Raw genomic sequence first — 26,068 nt, 5'->3', positions numbered from 1 at the left:
ACACACACACACACACACACACACACACACACACACACACACACAATCACACACACGCACGCACGCACGCACGCACACACAGATACACACACATACACACGCATACACACGCATACACAGACACACACGCACACAAACGCACACACACGCGCACACACAGACGCTGTCTGTCACAGACTCATACGTTTACGTCATAAATTAAAATTAATAATTAAAATTTTACAATTTGTCAAATAAGCAATGTCATATAAAATTAAGTAAAAATGCCAATAAATAGCAACAGCAATAAAATCATAAATTAAACAATATCAAAGAAGTAAGAACAGCACAAATATAAATAAAATATCGAGTTCTTAGGTTTTCGCGGTTGTTACACATAGGAAATGAAATTATTTTTCCGGATTTAAATCGCTTTAATTTTTTTTCAAACAAACCGACGTTTCGGGCCCTTTACAGGTCCCATGGTCACGGTTAACTGAGATGATACGGATGTTTTATTTAAAAGAAATCCGAATAACACCTTAGGCCATACTGTATTTCGAAAGAAAACCCATACAAATAGGTAACTCAATGGTAATTCCCATCACCATCCTAGCCAGTTAGCTACCGTGGGCAAACCTTTGTTTCAGAGAGCACATGGTGTCTGCGACAGTAATCATTCTTTCATTCAGTTCTCACACGGCCAGACAGACAAATGAATTTTTGAAGGTGAACAACGTTGAACTTATGAGCCATCCCGCGTACAGTCCTGACCTGGCACCTTGTGACTTTTATTTATTTCCAAAAATTAAGAACCAGTTACGCGGTCAGCGATTTTCATCACCTGAAGAGGCTGTCGAAGAGTATGAAAAATATGTTTCAGAGCATGTCACGGAAGAGTGGCATATTTATGCCACTCTTCCGTGACATTCTCTGTTTTCAAAATTGGTTCATTCGTATGAAAAAGTGCATTAACGCTAACGGAGCATATTTTGAGAAACAATAAATTAATTTCTGACCATTTATAGTATTTTTTACTAATTCATTCCGGAAACTTATAGTGCGCCTATAGTGTGCATATAAATGCACATTTAACATTTTGAACTTATACTTAATTTAGTGTTTAATACTTGGGGCGCCCGCACTATAGCTATAAAGCTATAGAAGAGCGGTGCCTCCTGACACACGCTTGATAAGCTTAATAGGAGGTACCATCCACTGTTAATGTAAAGTTAATTGTATTACTGAAATAAACATTTTATTTTATTATTATTATTATATTTGTTATTCTGTTAAAATCTAGTTGCAATGGCAGTTGAGTCAAATAAAAGTGTCAGTGGAATGGCTTTCAAATTAAATATAAATAATATTAGTAGATTACACCATCGACGTGCCATCGACAAGCCATTGAAGAGCATAATACCAAAAATATTGCAATGGCAATTGAATAGTAGCTCGATGGCTAGCCACTGCGAAACTACTAACTTTTAGCAGAATAATATAGAAGCAAACGTATAAAATCCTGTCATTGACACTCTATCGACACACAACTGAGACGATATAAAAATTAGCAGACTTGGGATCCAGTTTAGCAAGTTCGCTCCATACAAACGTAGTTTATTCTACTTTTAATACTGAATAATAACACTAATGTATAGGGTTGTCGTTCATCGGTTGCATCGAGTATATAACCAGAAATAGAGACGAAATAAGAGCCATCCATCTCTGGCAACACATCAGGCAAATGGGCCTTATATCACTTTAAATACCAACTCTCGTTTTCACTGAAATCACAAATTAGAAATAGTACAGCGGCAACAACTGACCTGTGCGTACGTCACCGTATATTCCAAAAATATTCTGTATTTATTGTAATAAAGATAATAATCTCTAAATCTCTACCTATTGGAAGCTGTTCCATTATATGGTTTGGAAAAAACAGCAAAACATCTAATTACAAAACAAAGGGAAACACATTTCATCGGTTATTAAATACGTAATTTTTCAATTTTCGTCTATAACTTTTCAATTTTTCAAAAAAATTTTTCAACTTTCGGCAAAGCTCAAGTTAAACTGGTCGATTTGAAGCTAAACAATTGACGACACCCGTCAATAGTTTCGAATTCGGGCTGGCCAATCGGAGCGCAGTTGTCACCGTAATGATTTGGCAGAATAGTTTTAAAACAAATTAAATGACATTTCGTCTCTATTTCTGGCTATGTACTCGATGATCGGTTGCTTGTTAATTCTATAGTCAAAAAGTACAAGCAATTGAACTAATGAGTACTCTAAATTAAAATATTCTACTATAATGGTTTGTTTGTACCGATGATCTACGTTTGAGACGTGATCACTTACTATGGGCCTCATAACAAAGCTATAACGGCTAAAACTTCATTGTAAACATTATTCACCAATTATTACTTCCTTTAGTTTTGACCTATATGTATTTGGTAAGTGAACAACTTAACTATGCTTAGTGTATAATTATTACCGTCTGTGGTGATAGATTTGACACCAACTGATTTGGTAGCTTTGGTGTCGGAAGTGTAATTTTTAAATGCTCGTGGATTATTTCTCGGTGTGTATTTGTATTTGATGCAAAGGCATGGTTCCCTTGTTTTACTTTTCTTACTTTGATCTGTATCTGGTACAAAAGCGCTAGTTTCTTTTGAATACTTTTTTGATCTACGTGTCTGCATTGACTTTTCTGTAAACAACATTAGTTTATGAATACAATTGTAAAAACAAATTTAACAATTTTCTACACTTTGAGGAATCGAAAGTGGATTGGAGTTATTACAATATTATAAACGCATTTTTTCCTTTGGTTAAACTAAAGTAAATAGTAAGCGCATCATCGAAACTACCTTTGTGAGGTCCTGATGGTGTAAAAGTTTCACTATTTCTTTTTGATTTCAGTTTCTGTGTCGCATTTCCTGTGAGAAAAATGCTATCATGTATCATACAATTATCATAGACTCTATACAGAAAATATGTATAATTTTGATTTTATTCTGATATTAAGGGTTTTTTTATAATATCAAGTGACGGGACGAACAAGTCGTACACCTGAAATACGAATACGACACTCAGTGTATTGGCTGTCGTCGGGTATATAGATAGGTACCGAATAGGGTAGTATTATTTCTAATCACGCTTTGTTAACTTTAAAAAGGAAAACAGTACAAGAGATGTACTATTTCACACTTTTTGTTATGGCACTAAGAGACTGGACAAACACGTCGTGCGCCTGGTGGTAAAAGACACCCCTATTCATAACAATTGCAATGCCACTTAGAGCTTTTAATCGCGCCCGTCACTCTGAGACATAAGTTGACAAGTCCCATGTGCCTGTAATTTCACCAGCACCCTTAAAAACCGCAATGTACCCTTCAAAACCGGAACGCAGTAATAATATAAAAGCAGAAATAACTTTACTGCTTTGGAGCAGAAACATGTAAGGTGGCAGTACTTCCCTGGACGAACTCTTTCACAAGGAGCTCTACTGCTACTAAATTGGTGTAAGAAGTGTTCATTTTGAACGGGTCCTATTAGAGAATAAAGTAATAAGAGATTTTTGGAAACTTATGTATAAAATGCGAAGATTTAGCCACGAAACCATAAAGTGTTTATTAATTAAAGAGTAGCAGTGTCACTTGAGACATCAATATGGTATACAATAAGTATCGAGATCTTGGTTTTCGAGATTGCTACACATTGGAAATGAAATGTCGTACTTCGGCCACGTCATAAGAAACAATAAGCATAAATACTCCAGCACATCGTACAATCATTCAGGGGAAAACCGCTGGAAAACTAAAGGTCGAAACAAGGTTACACGCCTGATTAAAGAATTTGAAGGAATAGTTCGGCTGTAATATGACCTCGCTTTTTATAGCGGCAGCCTCTAAAGTTAAGATGGCCATGACCTCCAAAATTAGAGAATTTCCAAGAAGAAGAAAGAAATTAAACAATTTTTTTCGCATCAAAAATTGCATATATTTGTTTACTAAAACAAATCATCATTTCGAGATTTTTTCTGGTCTCATGATCTCTGCTGGACGTGAGCCATGTGACGTGGCAAGATTTTGAGACCTGTAAAGAGCCCGAAACTTCAATTTGTTTAAAAAATATGCGCATTCTCAGATACCACAAATAGTTTCATTTTCAATAAAATAAATATGTTCAAAATTTAAAACTAAATTTAAACGTGCAAAAAGCGACTCCATAGAAGTTCGAGAACTACATAAGTAGTACATAGAATCTATAATTGATTTAGTAGCTCAAAAATCCGATTTTCTTGTTTTTGTTCCTGTTAAACGTTTTGTTGGTTCACATTCGTCTATTTCTAAACTAAAAAACTTACCATTTTTGTCTCTTTGACGTTTATGTACTCCACCCCTGACTAAGTTTCCTAAGAAAAAGTATACATTTAGCATTTTTTTAATTGACCGTTCAAAAATATTATCCAAGGAACATTCTTGTCAAGTAGCACTTCATCAATTAATACTTCATTTAGTTTTGACAAAACATGGTTGCTATATGTATTTGGAAGGGAACAACTTAACTATGCTTAGTGTATAATTACCGTCGGTGGTGTCAAATTTGGCACCAACTGATTTGGTAGCTTTGGTGTCAGAAGTGTAATTTTTAAATGCTCGTGGATTATTTCTCGGTGTGTATTTGTATTTGATGCAAAGGCATGGTTCCCTTGTTTTACTTTTCTTGCTTTGATCTGTATCTGTTACAAAAGCGCTAGCTCCTTTTGAATACTTTTTTGGTTTACGTGTCTGCATCGACTTTTCTGTAAACAAAATTAGTTGACATAATTGTAAAAATAAATTTATTAATATTCTACACTTTGAGAAATTGAAAGTGGAAATGTAAACTTAAGTTATATGGGTTATTGCAATATTATAAACGCATTTTCCCCTTTTGTTTTTCCTTTGATTAAATTAATGAAATAATAAGTGCATCATTGAAACTACCTTTCTGAGGTTCTGACTGAACATATTGTGATTTAGTTTTCTTAACTTCACACTCTATAATTGGTCTTGTTGCTTCATATTTTTTTGATTTCCGCTTCTGTGTTGCATTTCCTGCGAGAAAAATGCTATCATCTATCTATAGTCTCACCTTAGACTCTATGCAGTAAATATAGATAATTTAATTCTTTATTCTTGATTTAAGGAGAAGGTCCTACCAGAGACCTATGCATAAGAGATTTTTGGTAAATAGGTAAGTAATTAACAGAAAACAAAATGGACAGAGTATATTTACCTAAAGTTCGAGTAATACACCAGGAGTGGATAATACCTCCCTCTAAATGTCGGAACGATTTGAAATTTAGGACAAAAATGTCTAAACAAAAAAGTTATATTTTTACGTAAATTCATTGCCCCAAGATACTTGATTCCCAAGCCTGCATTTTGGTTCTGAGCACATAAAGATTGAAATTACTAAACAAACCTATAATCATTAACTGCCACCATACCGATTTCTGCCGCCAAATGGTAATTTAAGCATTACTGCATTCGGCTTTCGAAAGGCAAAGGTGCTGGTAAAATTATAGGTAGGTACATGGGTCTTGTCAGCTTATGTGTGAGGTAACGAGCACAGTATCAGTACCCCTCAGATATTTGCGATTTAAAGCTCTGAGTGGCACTGCAACAGCTATGTACAGGCATGTCGCTTACCGCCAGGTGCACTACTTGTTCGTCACGCCACATGTTATTGTAAAAAATATATATATATATATATATATATATATATATATATATATAACATATATATAAGCAAGTAACTACACAATATTACAATTATAATGCTGGCTTTATCCGATAACGACGCCCATTATTACATTTTGATCCAGGTTACAGTGTAGATACTTTTAACATACAACAAGAGTGATGTAATGCCGAACTTTATGGGTTCACTCTCCTCAAATCAAAATTATAGAACAAAATACAATAATTTCAGAGGGAGGTATTATAGCCTCTATGTGTACACAACTCCTTGAAGTATAGCTAAATACCGCCTTTGCACTAAATAAAAATATATTGATCAACGCTTTTTTTGAATTCACATTTTTCAATTAATACCGTTTTAACGTCGATCTTTAAAGGATTTATATAGTTTTGCAATGTAATTTCACGAACTTAACAGGTTCAATAAAATAATTTGAAAGCATAATCAAGATATTTTTGCGATTTGTTAAAAGAAAAAGTAAACAAATTTCTGTTAGTTCTCATATCTGTAATTACTCATAAATTTTTTTTCTTCAACTTAAGGGTAAGTTAGATTAAGGCTGCCTTTCCACCAGAGATGTGCGACGAAGCTAGGCGGTGTGCGAGGAATAAATCCACCAATAGAATTACTTCATTTACCTAGCCTCGCTTACCGCAGCTCCGGTGAGTTAAAGAAAAGAGTTAGCGGAGCCTAAGTATTTGTACATACAAAATAGCGAGAGATGTATGAGAGTGATGCGGGCGAGGAATGTGAGCAAAACGGTGTAGGAAACTAGAGCTACTGAAAGTATGACTCTAACTGACACTGACACATTGCCACACGCCGACCCCACCACACTGTACCCCGCCCGCGTATAACTAAAAAGAATTCGTAACGCATCCTCGCACAGCTTTGGTGGAAAACATCACACCGTTTCACAGCGCCACTACACATCCTCGCACCGCCTCGCAACCTCGCACATCTCTGGTGAAAAGGCGGCCTAAGGCCCGGTTCAAATGATAAGCGTAAGAGGCGTTGACCGCATTTGGTTAACGCGACCAATTTTGTCCATAAATAAAGTCCGCAGGTGTTTAACGCTGACGCGCATTTAATGCGCGTCTAGCACTAATGGTGTTAACTACCGTCCTCATCACAAAGCAACGTAACCGTCATTTTCACCGAAATTAAATTATTAACATCTGGAATCAAAACGAGATCTACAGCCCCCATTAAGTGGTTATTTGATATCTTATTTACTTTCAGTTTTATTGTTCGGCAAAATCAGAGTAATTGATATTAAAAAAACCTTTAGGTGCCAACATCTAGAAAGTTAGGTACCAAAACGCAAATGCGTTGTTTATGACAAGGAGGGCAGCTAACCGGCCCTTAACATTGATATTACGTGATTGGTAAAACTTATGTAAACACACGCCAGCTCATCAAGCTACACATTGACGTATCTTGTTCCGTTGCAATGGAGGCGATTTTCGAACAAAAATCTGTAGCCTCATGTGCCGTTGTCCGTACCTTTCGAACGTCCTATTCTGATTGAGTCAGGTTCTTTTCTTTTATTTTTCTTGACTTTATTACATTGTAAACAAGGAGTGCTTGCTACTTTAGGATGTTTTTTGGGTTTCTGTGTCTGCATTGATTGTCCTGTACGAGAACAATATAAACTGGTAAATAAAAAACTAGAATTATACATTGGCATGTGTGTGGGAGCTGTGGCGCGATGAAAGCGACGAATAATTAAATATTTTTTCAGCGGGCTGCCAGGCCATTGTTTTTTTGTGTCTTATATATTATTTGCGTATATTATTTAGATAGATAGATCGAAAATTCTTTATTGTTAGCATACCATATAGAAATATAGAAAGATTACAGGACAAAAAAGATATACATTAACAGGGTAACAATTGTCGGTCTTATCGCTTACAGCGATTTCTTCCAGGCAACCTTAGGATGTAGAGAGCTTTTTTGATAACATGAATAAATTATTTTATTCATATTATTTTAATACTTAATCTGATATTATAATTGTTCACTCGGTCGTAAATAATACATAGGAATTATACATATTTTAACATCAATTCTCTCTGGTGGTGAGTGCTGCCCAAAATTCGTTTTGGTCTTGTTCTTGTATTTTTGTCCAAGACCAAGACCAAAATGAACAAGTAAGATTTCAAAAAGAACAAGACTAAGCCTACGAAACTCTTGCGTTTCGCAGTTACGTCAAACTACATGTCAGGGTATTCATTGATGTACTGTTTTCAAAACAACATAGATATATGTAGACGTTCTCTAAATTGGTATCAAAACCACGGTTTATTCTAACAACAATGTCACTGGTTGTTATGACACGAAAATGTATTGTGTCGACGATTCTGAGGTAAGCTGTTTTTACACAAATAAAATAATGTGTACCTGTGATAAAGTGTAACAAAAAGGAGTACTAGCTACGCTAATTGTTATCCATAACAACATACACGAAATATATCAGATCAAGACTGTCAATTACCTCACCTTCTTATGTTAATACCATTTTAACGTTGATACTTAAAAGAATTGTACGATGACATTGTAATGAAATTTATTGGTAAATACAAAGACGCTGTTATTATTATACAATGTGGAAGGACAATAGATATTTGCGATGTTAAAAGAACATTACAGATATTCTATAATTATTGATAAAAAGTATTTATCATATCTATTGCTAAAGATTGAAATAAAAAACCAAGATGGCGCCGACAGTATCGGCAAAGAAACCTGTGACGACAATGAACAAACCAATTAAAAATGAATATCGAAGAAACCAAAGAACTCGATGTGAACCGGGCTTTAAAATTGTTATGTGAGTGTTAAGTCAAAAAGATAAGTAAGTGTGAGTGTGAATGTACATACCTTTGTAACATCTTGATGAAACAGAACCTGTTCTGACTGAGTCAGGTCCTTTTCTTTTAGTTTTCTTGGCTTCATTAGATGGATCAGGAGTGCTTGTTATTTTAGATTTTTTTTCAGATTTCTGTGTCTGCTTCGGGTGTCCTGTGCGAGAAGAACATAAACTCGTAAATAAAAAGTACAAGTAATAATATTTCTATATTAATAATATTAAAATTCATTACGATGTTGCTGTGGTGTTGCAACAAAATGTTCATGTACATTAAATACACGTGTTACTGTAAAACCCTGAACTACCTGTAAATCCTAAGATTTTCCAGTAAAACCCAAGGTTTACCAACTCTCAATGGTAAAAGTCGAACATTTCTGTGATCATTGTTCATTTCGAACTTCTACCATTCACTTGGTATATCTTAAGATTTATCTCAAAGGTACGGTAAATGTGGAAAAAAGGGTAAGGGTAAACCTGAAAACAAGTTCGGAAGCGTAAATGAATACGCTTCAGACAATCGGCCGGCCTATAACCCACTGAATGGGGGGGCGCAACTAAGATTTGACCTATGTGAAATATATTTATTTTTATTCAAGAAGTATTTTAAAGATGTTTTAAAATGACTAGTTAATAAAGATTTATAAATAAAAATGTCAAATGAAAATAATTTGAAATAGGTAAGGATTTCACTAATTAGTAATATAAATGGGTAATAATTACCTCATATGATACTTAAAAATATGTAAGGTTTTGACTGACAGTTAATTGAAATAAATAATTAAAAGTACTCATTGTTTTATTGCCAAAAACTAACATTTATCAGTCAATGGTAAAACCAGCAAGTATCAAATTGTAATGGTAAAAGCCCGAAAAATCGTCCCTCTTTTATATATCCTTACATTTAAGTACTCATATCGGTAGTTTCTAAGGTTTATTGGTAACCTGAGATTATCCAATATACGGGCTTTTACAGTAACGTAATATACGTAAGTAACGTGCATATATATTTGCACATTGCGGTTGCATATATACATATATATATATAATATATATATATATATATATATATATATAAATAATATATATCAACATATACAAATTAACCGACTTTAAAAAAACGAGGAGGTTCTCAATTGTGTAAGTATATGTTACGTAATTAGTCTGACATTTGTAAACCGATTTCGATGAATCTTTTTTGTTGAACCTCAGTAGTTCTCTCATTCAGATTTGAAGAAAAGATTCCACCTTTAGGGGTGGCAAATTGGGGGATAAATTCAGTTTATGGATATCACACACTTTCCATCAACCGATTTCAGTAAAACTTGGCGTTTTAGAAAATATTTTGTTAACCTAATGTAATTTAACACAAAACAGCAAACTCATAGATATATCGTTTAATGAGCGAGTTAATCATATTTACACGAAAAAATAGTCAATCAGTAGTATACCTTTGCCATCTTTCAAAGACTTTGTGGATCTGGATATCATTGAATCAGTAGAAGTACATGCACATTTCGATTTACTTCTTATTGGACATTCCTTCAAGTCACGTGGATATTCGTGATCCTTAGTACATTTTCCTTTTTTCAGTTCAGTGACATTACCCCGACTTATTTCTGGAAAAAAATCACAAATGTTATTCTTCATTATTATCAACAAACAATACTAAGCAGTGACAAAGAAATTTTTTGGATCGTGCTTATTAAATACGCACGATCGAACTAAATTTCGATTTACTTCTTGGTGGACTTTCGTTTACCGCGTTGTCTAATGCACACTGGTGAATTGTACCACCTAACTGTTGTGGTACTTATTTGTTATTTTTTCCCCACATACTGAACTATATCGAGTACATAACCAAAAACAGGGTTAGTTTTGTATGTATGATCAAACTGTATATAAACAGTACTCATTAGCATTGAATTGTTATTAAATGCTAACGACTGACAAGCCCTTGTCTTGGGATACAATATAGCTGTCTATGTTATGTACGATGTACAGCACTGCCTTTGTTATAACTGACCAAGTATATAACCAGAAATTTGTTTCAAAATTATTCTGCCAAATTGGTCAGCCTGAATTCGAATCAATTGACGGGTGTCGTCAATTGTTTAATTTCAAATCGACCAGCTTAACTTGAGCTTTGCTATAATTGACGAAAATTTAAAAATTACATATTTAATATTTAATTACCGTTGAAATGTATATTCCGTTTGTTATGAAATAGATGTTTGTAAGATGAAGATGATGAAGTGAAAGTTCCCGCTTTAGGGTAAGTTGAATGACATCTAAAACACTTGTAACGTTTATTTGTTAATTCCATGTTTTGTATTGTACCAAATTGTACTATGTCGTTATTGCAGCTCTTTCTACGACTATATACACACATCAAAAAAAGTTTGCGATCACTTCGAAAAACTGAAATCTATTTTGTTACTGTAGATTATATTATGATTTTTTCTTCTTTTTAGATTCTTTATTTAAAAATAAATTAGAACATAAAACAATGACCCCGTTCAATTGTTTTTTCATATAAAAAGGCTTTCAGTCCTAGCTTACGCTCATTCAGAAATCTGATTTAGTCAATTATAAGCGATTCAAGATATTTTTCGCGGAAAGTTGTGATTGAAAAAATGCCAAGAGGATTATCAGAGGTCTTACGAGCTAGAATAGTAACTTTGAGGGAAGAAGGATACACCACGAGAGTAATAGCACGCAGACTTGCTATATCCCAATCCTGTGTCGTGGCTACGTTGCAGAGGTATCACGGAATGGGGAATTTAGCTGACCGACCCCGCAGCGGTCGCCCAACTGTTTTGACAGCTGCCCAAAAGCGCTATATTAGATTGCTGGCAGCCCGTGATCCAACAATCAACGCCACTAAAATAAAAGCAGAAGTCAGGACCGCCTCTGGGCTTGAAGTTAGCACGCAGACCGTTCGCAATTGCTTGCACCAGACTGGATTACGAGCACGGAGGTCTTGGCGAGCTCCGCTCAATTCCCGGCAACGTCAACAACGAAGATTGCAGTGGGCTAGACTTCGGCAAAATGAAGAAGGTGAGGACGAAAACATTTGGCAAAACTGTCTCTTCGTTGACGAATCCCGAATCAGCACTCATCCAGATAACCGACATGTCCGTGTCTGGAGAAGACCAGGCGACCGTGAAAGACAAAGAACTGCCACTGGAACAGTTCAGCAAGGCGGAAAATCGGTGTCCTTTTGGGGTGGCATTATGATTGGAGCTAGAACGCCTTTGATCCCATATCGGGGCTTCATGACAGCAGACATGTACAAAGCAGTTCTATTGATGATATCGTCAGACCATTCCGAGTAAACCATGGGCACCAATTTGTACTGGTCGATGATAATGCGCCCGCACATCGAGCTCAACGAGTCAATGCTGCTCTTCAACAATACGATATCACACGATTAGACTGGCCTGCCGGCTCGCCCGACTTAAACCCAATAGAGCACGCGTGGGATGCTCTTAAACGAGCAGTATGGAACCGTGAGCCACGTCCCCAGACAGTTCCAGAGCTCAGGGAAGCCGCTATTGAAGAATGGGATAGGTTACCCCAGGAAATGCTGGATAACTTGATCCTCAGCATGCCCAGGAGGATCTTCGCATGTATTCGAGCCAGGGGAGGAGTTATTTTATATTGAATTCACACCTTTTAATAATAAATTGTTGTTTAAGTTTAATTAAACAGTCTTTTTCTTTCTATGAAATTTCTATCACTATTACATTATGATTAATGGCTCAATTTTTTAAAATAAATAATAAAAAATAGTTTTATATTTTAATTTCAAACAGGGTATTCCTATTTAAAGAAAGCATACAACATAGATTTTTTCTTGATAAAGTTAAATTTAAAGAATTATAGGAGCTTATGCTGTTGATCGCAAACTTTTTTTGATGTGTGTAGATATGAACAATGTAAATTTGAACCATAGTACCATACGCTTCGAGAAATTTTAAAGATTGCATCATCAAAATTTCAAATTGTAACGATCAAATTTAAAGGTATTTTTTCACCAGACGTTTTCTTTGGCTTATTTAGTTTTATATCTTATTTTCCAACAATAAGTAAACGTCTCGGCTTTCAGCCTTATTACCAAAATTCTATTTTTATATATATTTTGACACATTTTAAACTGCAACTCCGTTCTGGTCGCGCCACTAGCAATTGCTACTACGTAGGTCCTTCCCTAATTCTCTTTTGCCGTCGTTGGGTTTTCAGAACGGAGGCAAAAGGACTGTTACTAACAGCTGGTTGTCTGTTACCAAAGCTACCTTCGGATTAAACTACCTGGAGCTTGAGAACGTCCGGACTAGGACAAAGCATTTCCGCTACCTTTCTAACGGCTACCAATTTCTGAGCGTCCAGTGGCCTTCCTTCTGCGCCGGCAACTATACAGGGGAGTACTGTACTCGGAAGCGGAAAGAACCAAAGGTCTTAAGGCCCGTTACCACGACCCGTAAAAAAGTATAATTTAATGTACCATTTTTATTTTAAAATTTTATTTTTTATTATAATTAATTCAATTTTCGGATTTCTTTGTTTGATTTTCTACACTCATAGGGAAAATAAAACTAGGGAATCGAATCCGGTACAATACGGAGACAAACACATGGGTCAGTTGTTGGCGCTGCACTATTTCAGCTTTCTAATTTGTGATTTCAGCGCAAACGAGAGTGGATAATTAAAAGTGATATAAGGCCCATTTGCCCGATGAGTTGCCAGGGATGGATACCCCTTGTTTCGTCTCTATTTCTGGTTTTAAACTCGATGTCATAACAAAAGCATTTTTTTTCTTGTTTTTCGCTAACTTTCGAGATATTGGCACCTAAAGTTTTGTTGTCACCTAAAAAAATGTGTATTAAGCAGATTTTGTGTATCAATAAAACTAAAACTAAATAAGATATAAAAAACCGCTTATAGGGGATTATAGACCTCGTTTCGCTGATTCCAGATATGTTAATAATTCAATTTCTTTAAAAAATAGCGCTTACATTAGCTTGATAAGGTGAGCAGAATATACGATTTAACCTAATCATATAGCATCGGCAATCGACAAGCTTAAGGGCGTATTCCAGAACTTGACTCAAATATCGCCGTGATCATCAATCAATCAACGAAGTCTTAAACATTTCGTTTATTCTTGAATAGTACTCAGTGCTGTGCTCAGCAGAGCTACACTCAAGTTTTCACACAATGGGATTATCCATGGTTCTATGCGATTTTCGTTCATTCATTGGTATGTCTTGTCTATTAATACTTAGATGTATCGTCCAGGTTCCCTTTGCAAATTAAATAAGTTACACAGGAATTCACTATTGGAAATGAAAATTATTTGTTACGAAGATCGATCGGGATATGAAAAACTGACACTGGCGATGATCGCTATAACTCCTAAATTACTATGATGTTATTGCTGGAAATTCTTAACGAATGCAGTGTTTAAGAATAGTTGTTATTGTCTCAGTATAATATATCTATCAACAAAACAAAGCTTGTATTATTGAAACTACCCAGATTTTAACTTAGACGTTTAAATTATAACATTCTAGTTGGTCTAAGTCAAATAATTGTAATTTTTTCGCGGATTATTATGTACTCAAGCGCAACCGGAACCTCGCTCAAGTAAATACAGATTTTGATAACGCTTAAGACAAGATATTATAGTTGAGTACCATTTAGGAAACGGCAAAACTGAAACGAATCTCAAGCATTGTTCACAATGACGAACATCTCTCCTCAACGAAGCCTGAAACAGTCCTGGCGCGAAAGGGGTCGGGCGGGGGATATAAAGGTACCGGTCCGAACCAACGTACAAATTCAAAAATGAATATTTGACGAGATTTTGAACTGGTTCAATCAAAGCGCTGGTCCATTGATTGCAACCTTACTCTACTTTGTCGAGATGCGTGTGATGGAGAAACCAATTAAACGTTGTTATTTTTAGGACTTATATGACCCCGTAAGAGATTTTTAGAGGCTAATTCTACCCATTAATAAGATTGCTTTGAAGATTGCATAGTTCGGTTGCATATATTTATATATAGATACCGTTTAATGGGCGAGTTAACCAAATTTACACGAAAAAATAGTCAATCAATAGTATAGGCACTTTTGTCATCTTTCAAAGACTTTGTGGATCTGGATATCATTGAGTCAGTAGAGGTACATGCACATTTCGATACACATTTCGATTTACTTCTTATTGGACATTCCTTCGGGTCACGTGGATATTCGTGATCCTTTGTACGTTTTCCTTTTTTCAGTTCAGTGACATAACCACGACTTTTTCCCGGAAAAAAATATCACAAATGTTATTCTTCATTATTATTAACAAACATTACGAAGCAGTAACATAGCAAATTCTTCTGATCGTGCTTATGAAACATGCACGATCGAAGTAAATTTTGATTTACTCCTTGGTGGACTTTCGTTTACTGCGTTGTCTAATGCACACTGGTGGGTTGTACCACCTAACTGTTGTGGTACTTATTTGTTATTTTTTCCTCACATACTGAACGATACAGGACATCGAGTATATAACCAAAAACAGACTTAGTTTTGTGTGTATGATCAAACTGTGAGGAAAGTATTCGAATATAGAAACAATAAATGTGGACACCAAGGAAAAATTGATCAAAGTGACCTAAAAATGTTTTGTGTTAATACCGCCATCCAGTTCGTTAAACGTTGAGCGTATTTTGACTAAATCAGAAAAAGGCTAATAAGGTTCAGTGTCGTGATAAATTAGTCTTTACTTTTAGATATAAACATGCTTGAGACTAAATCGCAGAAAAGCTAAATAAGATTTATTATACTTAGTTAAAATGGATTATGTAGCGTAATACACATTTATGTCAAGCGTAGAATTTATTTCCAGTAGCATTTGTGCTGTCTTTTTCGAAATATATATCTACATTTAGACGACTGCCGTCAACGTATACTGATGGTTGACGAGATACTTGCTCGAGAATAGAGATTAAAGTAGCAGCAATTTCATAAGTGAAACGGGAATTTCAATATCTCTATAAAGATTTGTTTATAATATACTAAAAGTAACATTGAAGTTATACAATCATTTTATTCATACCTTTTCGTTTTTCAGGAGCATGCGCCTCACGTGGGTCCATAAAAAAATTTATGCCTGCAGTGTTTTCGGATTTTGATTTCCTTCGCTTTGTTCGTTGCTTTTTCGATTTTGATGAACACTCTACGCTGAATACAACATTGTTTTCAGGACGTATTGGTTTACATAACTTGCATTTTACTGTAGGTAATAAATTTCTACTTAAATCGGATATAAAGTCACAATTTCCTTTTGATATTACTACTTTTGGTATAATTTTCTTGCGTTTCCGTATCAAATATACATCAAAATTACATGTGGATGTTGGTTCTCCAATGGTAGATGGTGTTACCCGATGTTCATCAGGTATTGATTTATGAGCTTCGCATGGCTTAAGATTTCTTGTCTCCGTATTTTTGGTTTTTGAATTACTTTTGATTGCCTTTGTTTTTAGTTTAATTTTACATGGATCATTTTTCTTGCGATTCGTGTTTTTGCCTTTATTACAATATCGTGGAGGTATTCGCATAGGTTTACATGTCATATTTTTCTTCCCTTTTCTATTACAAGTAAAAGCACAAGTGGCAACTGTGTTAGTAGGTTTCTTAACTTTGCTTGAACCACGACTACTTAGATTTTCTTTATTTGTAACAACATCGCCATATCCTTGAGATATTGTCGTAGATTTATATACTTTACTTTTCTTCGCTTTTGTAGTGCATAAATTTTTGGTTTTGGAATCTTTAGGGCTACCTATATCAATCCTTCTTTTTTCTTCTTTGTTACCACTTAATTTAGTGTTATTTGTTTCCGTATAATATTCACGCGATATGGGTATACAACGATTTTCATGACATTCAAACCGACAATCAAAATTAGAACGATATACAGAACTTCTCCTTTTTCTTTCTTGCTTCTCCTGTTTTTCGACCTCTATTGTAATCGACGTGTTGCTTTCTCCTTTATGTTGAAATTAAACAATACACACATATATTATAATTTATACACACATACATTATAATTTATAACTGCCTTCGTGGCCGAACGGTTACCATGCTGCACTGCCACGCAGATGTCCTGGGTTCGATTCCTAGGCCGGGAGAAATATGTATGTGTATGGCCTAAACAAATTTCTCCCGCGTTTACCCCAGTGCGGGGCTATGAGTGTGTTAAAAAAAATTATCTAATTCAAACGAGGTTTTACGAAAAGAAACTCTTCTCAAGAAAGAGACATCATTTTAAAAGATAACATCATTTTGGCAAACTTTTGCTGTACGTTAAATGACAAAATTGTACACAATATACATACCACAAATACTTAAAATCTTGCAAGTGAAATTTATTTATAATGTTCGTCCTCAAAGTAAAAAATAACTCATTTTTAAACGACAGGAATCTTATGGGGCTCTGTTTTTTTATCTTGCACGTTTTTGAGAAACACGGTATTTGTAAACCACGCCAAAGAGTTTAACTTTTGTTTTTGACGTTTCACATTAAAATACATCAAAACAATGACGCATTTCACACGTCATTGTCACACATAATTATAGACAATTTTACACATACGAGTATCTTCCTGATCGAAAGTTCTACATGTTTTTAATACATAATTATTATCTATTTATTTTTATTTTACCAAACCAATTTTTCATATTAAATTATTATGAAAGGAAAATGATCAAAAATAATATAATAAATATATTTTGCTGCCTGTGTATCATGTTGTTATTGTATTTGCGTCATTTGGAGAGTCTCAATAAGACTTTCAGTTTACCCTGTCATACCAACCCTTAATACATGCAAGAAAAATAATATGACATATTCATCATCATCATCATCAGCCTATTGCAGTCCACTGCTGGACATAGGCCTCCCCTAATGCACGCCATTTCGCCCTGTTCTCGGCTTGACGCATCCATTTCCTGCCAGCAATCTTCCGCAGATCGTCACTCCATCTGGCTGGAGGGCGTCCCACACTACGTTTGCCAAGTCGTGGTCTCCACTCAAGAACTCGTTTACCCCAGCGGTTGTCGGTTCTTCGGCAGATATGTCCAGCCCACTGCCACTTCAGCTTGCTTATCCGAAGAGCTATGTCGATCACTTTGGTTCTCTGTCTGATAACCTCATTACGGAGTTTATCTTTCAGAGAAACTCCGAGCATAGCTCGTTCCATAGCTCGCTGAGCGACTTTAAACTGGTGGACTATCCGTATCGTGAGTGTCCACGACTCAGCTCCGTACGTTAGAACTGGTAGGACGCACTGGTTGAAAACCTTTGTTTTCAAGCTCTGCGGGATGGGTGACGAAAAGACTCGACGTAGCTAACCAAACGCTGCCCAGCCAAGCTGAATCCTCCTCCTGGCCTCCTTCTCGAAGTTATTTCTACCTAACTGCAGAATCTGCCCGAGGTAAGTGTATTCGGAAACAACTTCAAGAAGGTGGCCATTGACGCAGATGGGTCTCGGATCAATGTGGTCATTGATCATGACTTTGGTTTTATCAAAGTTCATGCCGAGACCAATCCGCCGCGAGGCGGATGCTAGGCTGTTCAGCATCTGATCCAGTTCCTCCAGCGATTCTGCCATTAGGACTATGTCATCTGCAAATCGCAAGTGTGAGATGTACTCGCCGTTTATGTTAATGCCCATCCTTTTCCAGTCCAGCGTCTTAAACATATCCTCCAATGCAGCGGTGAACAGTTTCGGGGATATGACATCCCCCTGTCTCACCCCTCTGCGTAATTGGATAGGTTCAGACTGCTGGTCCTGTACTTGGACACTCATGGTAGCAACATCGTAAAGACATCTCAACACTTGTATATAACGATAGTCCACTTGACACCGCTGTAAGGATTCCAGGACAGCCCAGGTTTCGACAGAGTCAAAGGCCTTCTCATAGTCCACGAAAGCTAAACACAGGGGCCGATTATACTCTTCGGACTTCTGTATAATCTGCCTCACTGTGTGTATGTGGTCTATGGTGCCATATCCTCCCCGAAACCCGGCCTGTTCCGGTGGCTGAAACTCGTTGAGTCTTCTTGCGAGGCGATTCGTGATGACTCTAGAAAACAGCTTGTAGACGTGACTCAGGAGTGAGATGGGTCGGTAGTTTTTCAGTAGAGTTTTATCTCCCTTTTTAAAGAAGAGAACTACAATACTCCTGTTCCACGCCCGTGGAGTTCTCCCGCAGTGAATGACCAAGTTAAAGAGCTTCTGAAGGTCCTGGATAATAGGAACTCCTCCAGACTTCAAAAGCTCCGAAGTAACTCCGTCTTCACCGGGGGCTTTTCCATTTTTAAGCTGTTTTAGAGCCAACACGATCTCGTCTTGACTGATTTCTGGCAGGTCGTCGGTATAGTGGCGCGTCAAGGTGGCTCTCAAATCGTGATTGTCACGCTGGACCCGAGGAGCATTTACAGCGTACAAACGGCCATAGAAGTCCTCTATCTCGGCGAGTATCTGCGGCTTTGACGTAACGGTTAGGCCATCGTGCGTTGTAAGCTTCGTCAGGTGGCTCCTTCCAAGCTGCTGAGTGAATACTTTGGACCCTCGGTTTCGCTCTATCGCCTCCTCAATGAGGCGTGTATTGGAGCTCCGAAGGTAGGTAAGGTAAGGTACCATCTTTGCAATCTGCTTGTTTAGGTATGACCTCTCTGACGAAGTGGCCTGGATGTCATCGCGTCTTTTCGTCATATGTCGCAGAGTCCCATCCGAGAGTTTAGACTTCTTTCCCGTACACTGCAATTGACAGAATTTGATGCCCTCGCTTCTCAGCGTCCCAACCACGCTTTGTAGGGCCTCGTCAACGTCCTCGGTGGGTACCAGCTCGACGAATCACGCTTCGAGAAGTTCATGGAACTTCTCGGAGCCCGCCATGATCTGGAGTGGATTAGGACGGAGCGTGGACTTCATCAAGCGGCTTCTTTCAAGTTTGACATCGATATTCAGAGAGCCTCGTACAAGTCGGTGATCAGATCCGGTGCTAAACCTGTTGATCACTGAGACATCTCTGAATATGTGTCTCTTGTCCGTCAGGATGAAATCGATCTCATTTTTAGTCACAGCGTCGGGGCTTCGCCAAGTCCACTTCCTTTGAGGCTTCTTCTTGAAGAACGAATTCATCAAGAAGAGCCCCTCGTGCTCGAGGAAGTTGACTAGCGTTTGCCCCCTGTGATTCCTTACTCCATAACCATGCGGGCCGACTCGAGACTCGTCAAGATTTGGGAATCCCACTTTAGCGTTAAAGTCCCCCATAACAACGTTGAAGTGAGCCTTGGTGGTGTTGTGTAAGGCTTTCGATATGTCCTCGTACATATCTTCTACATCGTCATCCGAATGTGTCGAGGTCGGTGCGTAGGCCTGAATGATCTTCAGGCTATACCTTTTTGATAGCCGAAGGATCATGTACGCTACCCTGTTCGACACACTGGAGATCTCTTCAACGTTGTTAGAGAGGACTCTGTTGACGAGGAATCCTATACCACCTTGGGATGTTTGATCACCCTCGCGGAAGTACAGTAGATGGCCCGAGTCTAGGGTTATGGTGTCCTCTCCCTCTCTTCGGACTTCACACAGCCCCAGAACATGCCATCTAATGTTCTCCAGTTCCACTTCCAACTGTGCAAGGTGTTCGTCAAGCCTAAGAGTTCGTCCGTTAAACGCAGTCAGTTGTTTTTGGTAGCCTGCGGTAGCCCGGGGATTCTTAGTACCCCCTACCCCGCCGGTACCATGGCCGCTACCGTGACCAGGAATAGCGGGGCGACCGGGAACTGGGGGCCTTCGATTGGTTGTGCCGTGCATGAAGGGGGTTATTGCCCATAATCTCCACGCTGGGCATGCGGGTTGGAGATCGCAGGGCGCTGCCTTTGTACTACCGACGCTGCTGCCCGTCGGTAGCCAGCAGATTTGACAGCGCCAATGTGGGGAAGGGCTATACCGCCTACTACCGGTCGCCAGAGCCTCGTCGGTTACTGCAGGATGTACCGCGTGCAGGTGAGGTTGACAATAAGAGCTGTGATGGTGTGTGCCCCCTTACATCCCATATGACACATTACTAATTACATATACATATTGTTTTCTTTATGATACCAAGTGACTGGACGAACGAGTCGTGCGCCTGGTGGAAAGCGACACGCCTGTCCTAATAGACAGACACTGCTACTGTAATCAGTACTGCAGTGCCAAATCATCATCTTGAATATCACAGAATATTATTATTGTTTTAATCTGTTTTTGCAATAAAAATGTGTAAATATATTTTCATAGGTCACTTGTAATCTGACAGCAAATGGAGAAGTAAACTACCTATCAAACTAATGGCAAATGGGTACACAAATATCAATTTCAGTGCAGCACAAATCAATCAATAGTCAAACGGGGAAATAAAATATTAGAAGTGTAGATATTATAAACGAAACAGCCAATTTTTGGGAAATGGGCCTTATGGTTTCTAAAATTAAGTTTAAATTTGCAAAAGCTATAGTTTTATTTAGGCACAGTAGTGTTTTCAACGTGCGATTTAAAATCAACAATCTCACAACAATCTACAATATTTAAATTTTATTCCTGACATGAGCCTCCTAAAACTGTAGAGTGGTATTGTGGCATATTTTTCAATATGTTGTACCTTTTGAACAGACAGGATTAGAAGTTCAGGTGACCAATGATTCCAAATTATCTGATTAATTGCGTTAGAAAGTTAGTGGTAAGCCCAAATTATATTCAAAACGCTGCTTGTAGTAGGTATGATATTTTATGTAACATTTTTTTATGTGTCTAAACGTAATAAAAAATACATATTGAAGACTATGGCGTTATGAAGTTGGATGATGGATGAAAATGAAGAACGTAATACGATATTTGACTAAGATTTATTTACTTAACATATTACAAAGCAATGCGTGTGCGCACTATCGGCGACCGTTGAAGTGAATTTAATTTTGAATAAAAACTGTGGTGGAGCGCTCATTGGACGCCCGTTCCCCGCGGCGGCGATGTCTCACCCTTCAGTGGCCTGGTGACGTTGATGCTGATTCTCGACATGTCCCCCGGCGTTGAAAGTCCTGGCTTTCAACAGGATCATTGTACATAGGAAGAGCACAGATTCGGTTAAAGGCTCTTCTGATATTGCCTTTGTAAGTACATATGTCTGCGACTCTGCTCAGCTCCTGGAGGGAGTGCATCTTTTTTAATGATAACCATTGTTACTTTGTCTAGGCAGCCCGTACATTGTCTCCACTTTGTTTTCTACTGCAGTTCTGAGACATACTCCTTTTGCCACCTTATCCAGAAGCGCTGGCGAAGTCTCTCCACTCGATCCCATCTCTGTAGTCTAGTCGGATTGATGTCATCTGGTTTTGGCACTGGTAGAGCGGTGAAAGGTCCTTCGATCAAGAAATGACCTGACGTCAATGATGTGAGATTACGTGGATCAGAAGTTAATGGGAATAAGAGTTGCGAGTTAAGTATGACTTCTTTTTGAACTAAAGTCGGATACAGCTCCTCAAATGTAAGATGGGACTCGCCTAAACTCTTACTAAATGATATTTAAATGACTTAACTCCGGCTTCCCACAGCCCGCCAAAATGAGGCGCATAGGCTGGAATGAATTTAAAATTTACGTTTTCATTTGCCATGGATTCCGAAATATGATATGAATTTAATTTAGACAATGTTTTTATTTTATTTTTAGCACCAACAAACTGCGTACCGCTGTCGGAAAATATTGTTTGTGGATTTCCAAGTCTCGCAATGAATCTGCGTAAAGCGGCAATGGAGGCATACATTCCGTCAAACTTGTAACTAAATCGAGGTGCAGACACTTAGTGGCGAAGCACACGAACACTACTACATAGATTTTGATTGACTTACATCCGCGTCCCTTACATTCAGCAGTGGTCAGTGGCCCCGTCTAGTCCGCACCTGTGGTTCGAAATGGATATAACCTGGATCGAGGCGCTCTTCAGGAAGTCGAGCCATTATTGGGTTGGCTATTTTAGCTCTCATTCTCAAACATCTCTGACATTAGTGTGCGACCGATTTTGTTGAAATGCAACTACCAATAGGCCAAAATTGGTTTCGTATCAATGCTAGTAATAATTGCGACCCGACAGGTATATATAATTCGTATGTGTTCGTCTGTAAATATAAGGTTTGTTGGTGTGCGTTTACTTGAAAGTAATGGATATTTATTTTCAAATGTGAATTGAGAATATACTAATTGCCCGCCGACGCGTATCAATGATGACTCATTGATGAACGGCGATAAGCCTAACACTTTATTGTAAAGAAGATAAAATTTAATTGTTTCATAAATAAACCTTAGTATAAAAAGTACAGTTCTATCGAGTTCTTAGTTCTAACTACAGTTCTTTTAATTTTAGTGTTGTTTTTTAATTCGTTCAAAGTTTGTGAGAAGAAAACGACTTTAGTACCTATTCACACATATTCAGTTAGGCGCGCGGCTAGAAGGGAGCCGCTTTTAATTTATTTTTTTTATTTGTGTTGTCTTGTCTCTGTCACATGACCTAATTTTATGTATTCATCCATAAAGTCTGTGTACATTTGTTTTAATTTTGGTAGGTTTTGTAATCTACGTTCTAGTGAAAGAAAACATTGTGTTGCATGTATGTTGCATATACGTTGCATGTTGCGGTATGAGTCACATAAACAAGACTCAGGCTTCCTGAGAGGGATCGCGATAGAAAATCGACCATCTGGTGAACGCGTATAATTTTGTTTAAAGTTTTCCTCACATAGACGCTCTTCTACAGAATGCACCAGCTTAGAATTGTACGGTTCCTCCTCAAGAGACCAGAATTTAGCTAACTGTTCCTGTGTTGAATTGTTTGTTGTTAATGTACACGTAATTGTATTCAATGAATTTGAATTTGTATGGTTTAGTCCACTGATAGGCCCTGAAACTACGTACCCGAGTTTTGTTTGCTTGTAGGATTGGACAGTTATTACCTAAACGTATTTGACCTTGCTCAAACAAGTCCCAGAAAATGTCTACGCCAAGTAGAATGTCTATGCTCAACGGATAAAAATATTCAGGGTCGGCCAGTGTGATGTGTGTTGATATGTTCAGTTTAGGTATACTGAGTGTGTTTGACAAAAGAGTTGCAGTGTTCGGCAAGACCAAGAACCAAGAAGAAGATTTGTATTGTATGGTGTCGCTCCTGCCTTAATGAATGCACTGCAGCGCTTCGTTATTTGTGATACTGTATTGTTAATACCAACTACGGATGACTATGTCTGTGTATATTTTAAACGTAATTTACGAAACAAGGAATCCGTTATAAAGGAAGCCTGGCTTCCTGAATCGTGAAGAGCTTTGGACTTCATTGCGGTGGTTGTCCTTGTCGTATATGTATATTAATGCAGTTGAGAGCAAGACGCGCCCTGTTGGTTCGACTGAGAACGACGTCGCGCCTACAACTGGCGGGTCGGTTGTACGCGGCTCTGAATCTGGATGTATCACCGTCTTGTGTTTTTGATTACATTTCATGCATGGGCCCAATCAACAAACGCGAGGCTGATGACTGGGGCGGAGTAAGTTTTTCATAACTTGAGCCTCCTCACCGACTGTGCTCTCTCGTTGATAGATTGACCTAGAATCTGGGTACACTTATATATGCGATGGTTTCGCTTGCACAAGGGGCAATTGTGTTCGTATGTTGTTATGTCGTTTGTTTGTAATTGCTGCGAGACCTTCTTAGTGCTCGGCAGGTTTGTTTTTATCAGCTCTGGCGCTAATGTTACTATTATTATTACTCATGTGTATAATCGGATAATTCAATAAATTTTAAACTGCATTTACACTTCTCCCATTCTCGTAATGTTCTAGCGTCTAACTTTGTACACATAATGTAAATAACGAGGGTGTCACACGAATTGGTCGGTTCCCCTAATGTGCCTAATGCTCTTAAGTTTTTAGTAAATGTATCTACAATTCGACGTATAGATTGGCAAGATTCCCTTTTACGTGGCTCCAAAGAAAACAATGCTTGAATATGATTCTGAACAAGCGGTCGCGTATTGTCATATCGGTCGCACAACAAATCCCAGGCGATGGTATAGTTACGTGCCGAAAATTCCAAAGATCGAATTACCTGAGCAGCGCCTCCTTCCAGGGAAGCCCTCTAATAATGAAACTTCTGTACATTCGAGATAGAGCTGTTTTTATGTATTAACGAAATGAAAGTGTCATGAAACTCCAACCAGTTCTCATACAGACCGCTGAATTCAGGGATTTGGATGGTGGGCAACTTGACGCCTGTAGTGCTCGTGCGGTTGGCCTTTCCTCGTGTATGCTACTCGCCTGAAACGTACGAACCACTGCATGAGTCGTTATCTGAATTATTGGCAGGTTTATTTACGTTTAATATTTCTTGTGCGGACGCGACAGTCGCGTAATACAAGTACTCGAAATCGGTTCGCTCAGTTGAGTGAACGACTAAGTCTTTTTCATCTACTATACTACATTCAATGTTGGGTTGAATATCATCAAATTGAGCTAAAAGTGTAATAGTTTTGTTGAGGCGAATTTGAAGCTCAGTCGCTTGCACTGACGTTAACGAGTCTAATTTGTCTACATAATTGACGAATGTCGTTAAACGGTCCTTGATTACGCCGCGTTTCTTAACAAGATATTTTATTTCCACTGATGACATAATGACTGAATCGAAAATAAAGAACCTCCTTCTTTTTTTGAAGTCGGTTAAAATTCGTGTTAAAATTATCGCTGTAAATTTGTAAATATGTAAATTGAATTGATTGCTTTGTACAGCCAAACAATAATAAATACACAAATCCCAAGCTTGTATAAGTTGTCAATAATAAATAAACTAAATCACAAATTTTCAAATCATAAACGGAAAATATTTAAAAAATCAAGAATGAGTAAGTAGATAAAACTCGGTTAACAACCGTTGCATTGCTACCGGGCCGCGAAGAACAAGACACTGGAACTAAACATGAAACTATCAATGCGAATTATGTTTTTACGTTACTTTATTACTTTGTACTAATTAATTGCAAATTAAGTTGAATACCAATAATGAATGATTTGAAATTATTTATATGAATAATTTACACTGATAACTTTCTAAATGAATTAATTGACTAGTTGGATGTAAAAGGTTAAAAATGTAATTTTATCCTATGTATTTAAAATTTACGAGAGGTGCTTCTAAACGTGAAATATTGGAATGGACTCACTTTTAATTGCTCGATCTAGTTTTATGTTACAATGCAATCCGATTACGGGCTTCTTCTAAATAATATTATTGCACGTCACCCCATTCATAGATAAATGAATTCGCATATAATTAATTCCTGTCTTAGGTTCTGGTATAAATCGTCTCGTATAATTCCTTAT

At 37.5% G+C, this 26,068-nt stretch overlaps 1 long non-coding RNA gene and 1 pseudogene across 1 annotated transcript; both read right to left on the bottom strand.

Moving 5' to 3' along the window:
- LOC113236693 overlaps positions 1 to 16,354 on the bottom strand; it is a 30,711-nt pseudogene extending 14,357 nt beyond the window's left edge.
- A 5,266-nt stretch (positions 16,355 to 21,620) lies between these two features.
- On the bottom strand, positions 21,621 to 25,783 carry LOC113236572. The gene is made up of 3 exons (XR_003310972.1): positions 24,801 to 25,783; positions 22,558 to 22,608; positions 21,621 to 22,070 (listed from the first exon to the last, which is right to left on the bottom strand). It is a non-coding gene; the product is annotated as an uncharacterized LOC113236572 (long non-coding RNA).
- Between the last annotated feature and the right edge of the window lie 285 nt (positions 25,784 to 26,068).

This window comes from Hyposmocoma kahamanoa, unplaced genomic scaffold, assembly GCF_003589595.1.
Source record: "Hyposmocoma kahamanoa isolate Upper Pololo Valley unplaced genomic scaffold, ASM358959v1 92, whole genome shotgun sequence".
Taxonomy (NCBI): domain Eukaryota; kingdom Metazoa; phylum Arthropoda; class Insecta; order Lepidoptera; family Cosmopterigidae; genus Hyposmocoma; species Hyposmocoma kahamanoa.
Note: the sequence above shows the minus strand (reverse complement) of the source record. Positions and strands in the feature narration are given on the sequence as shown.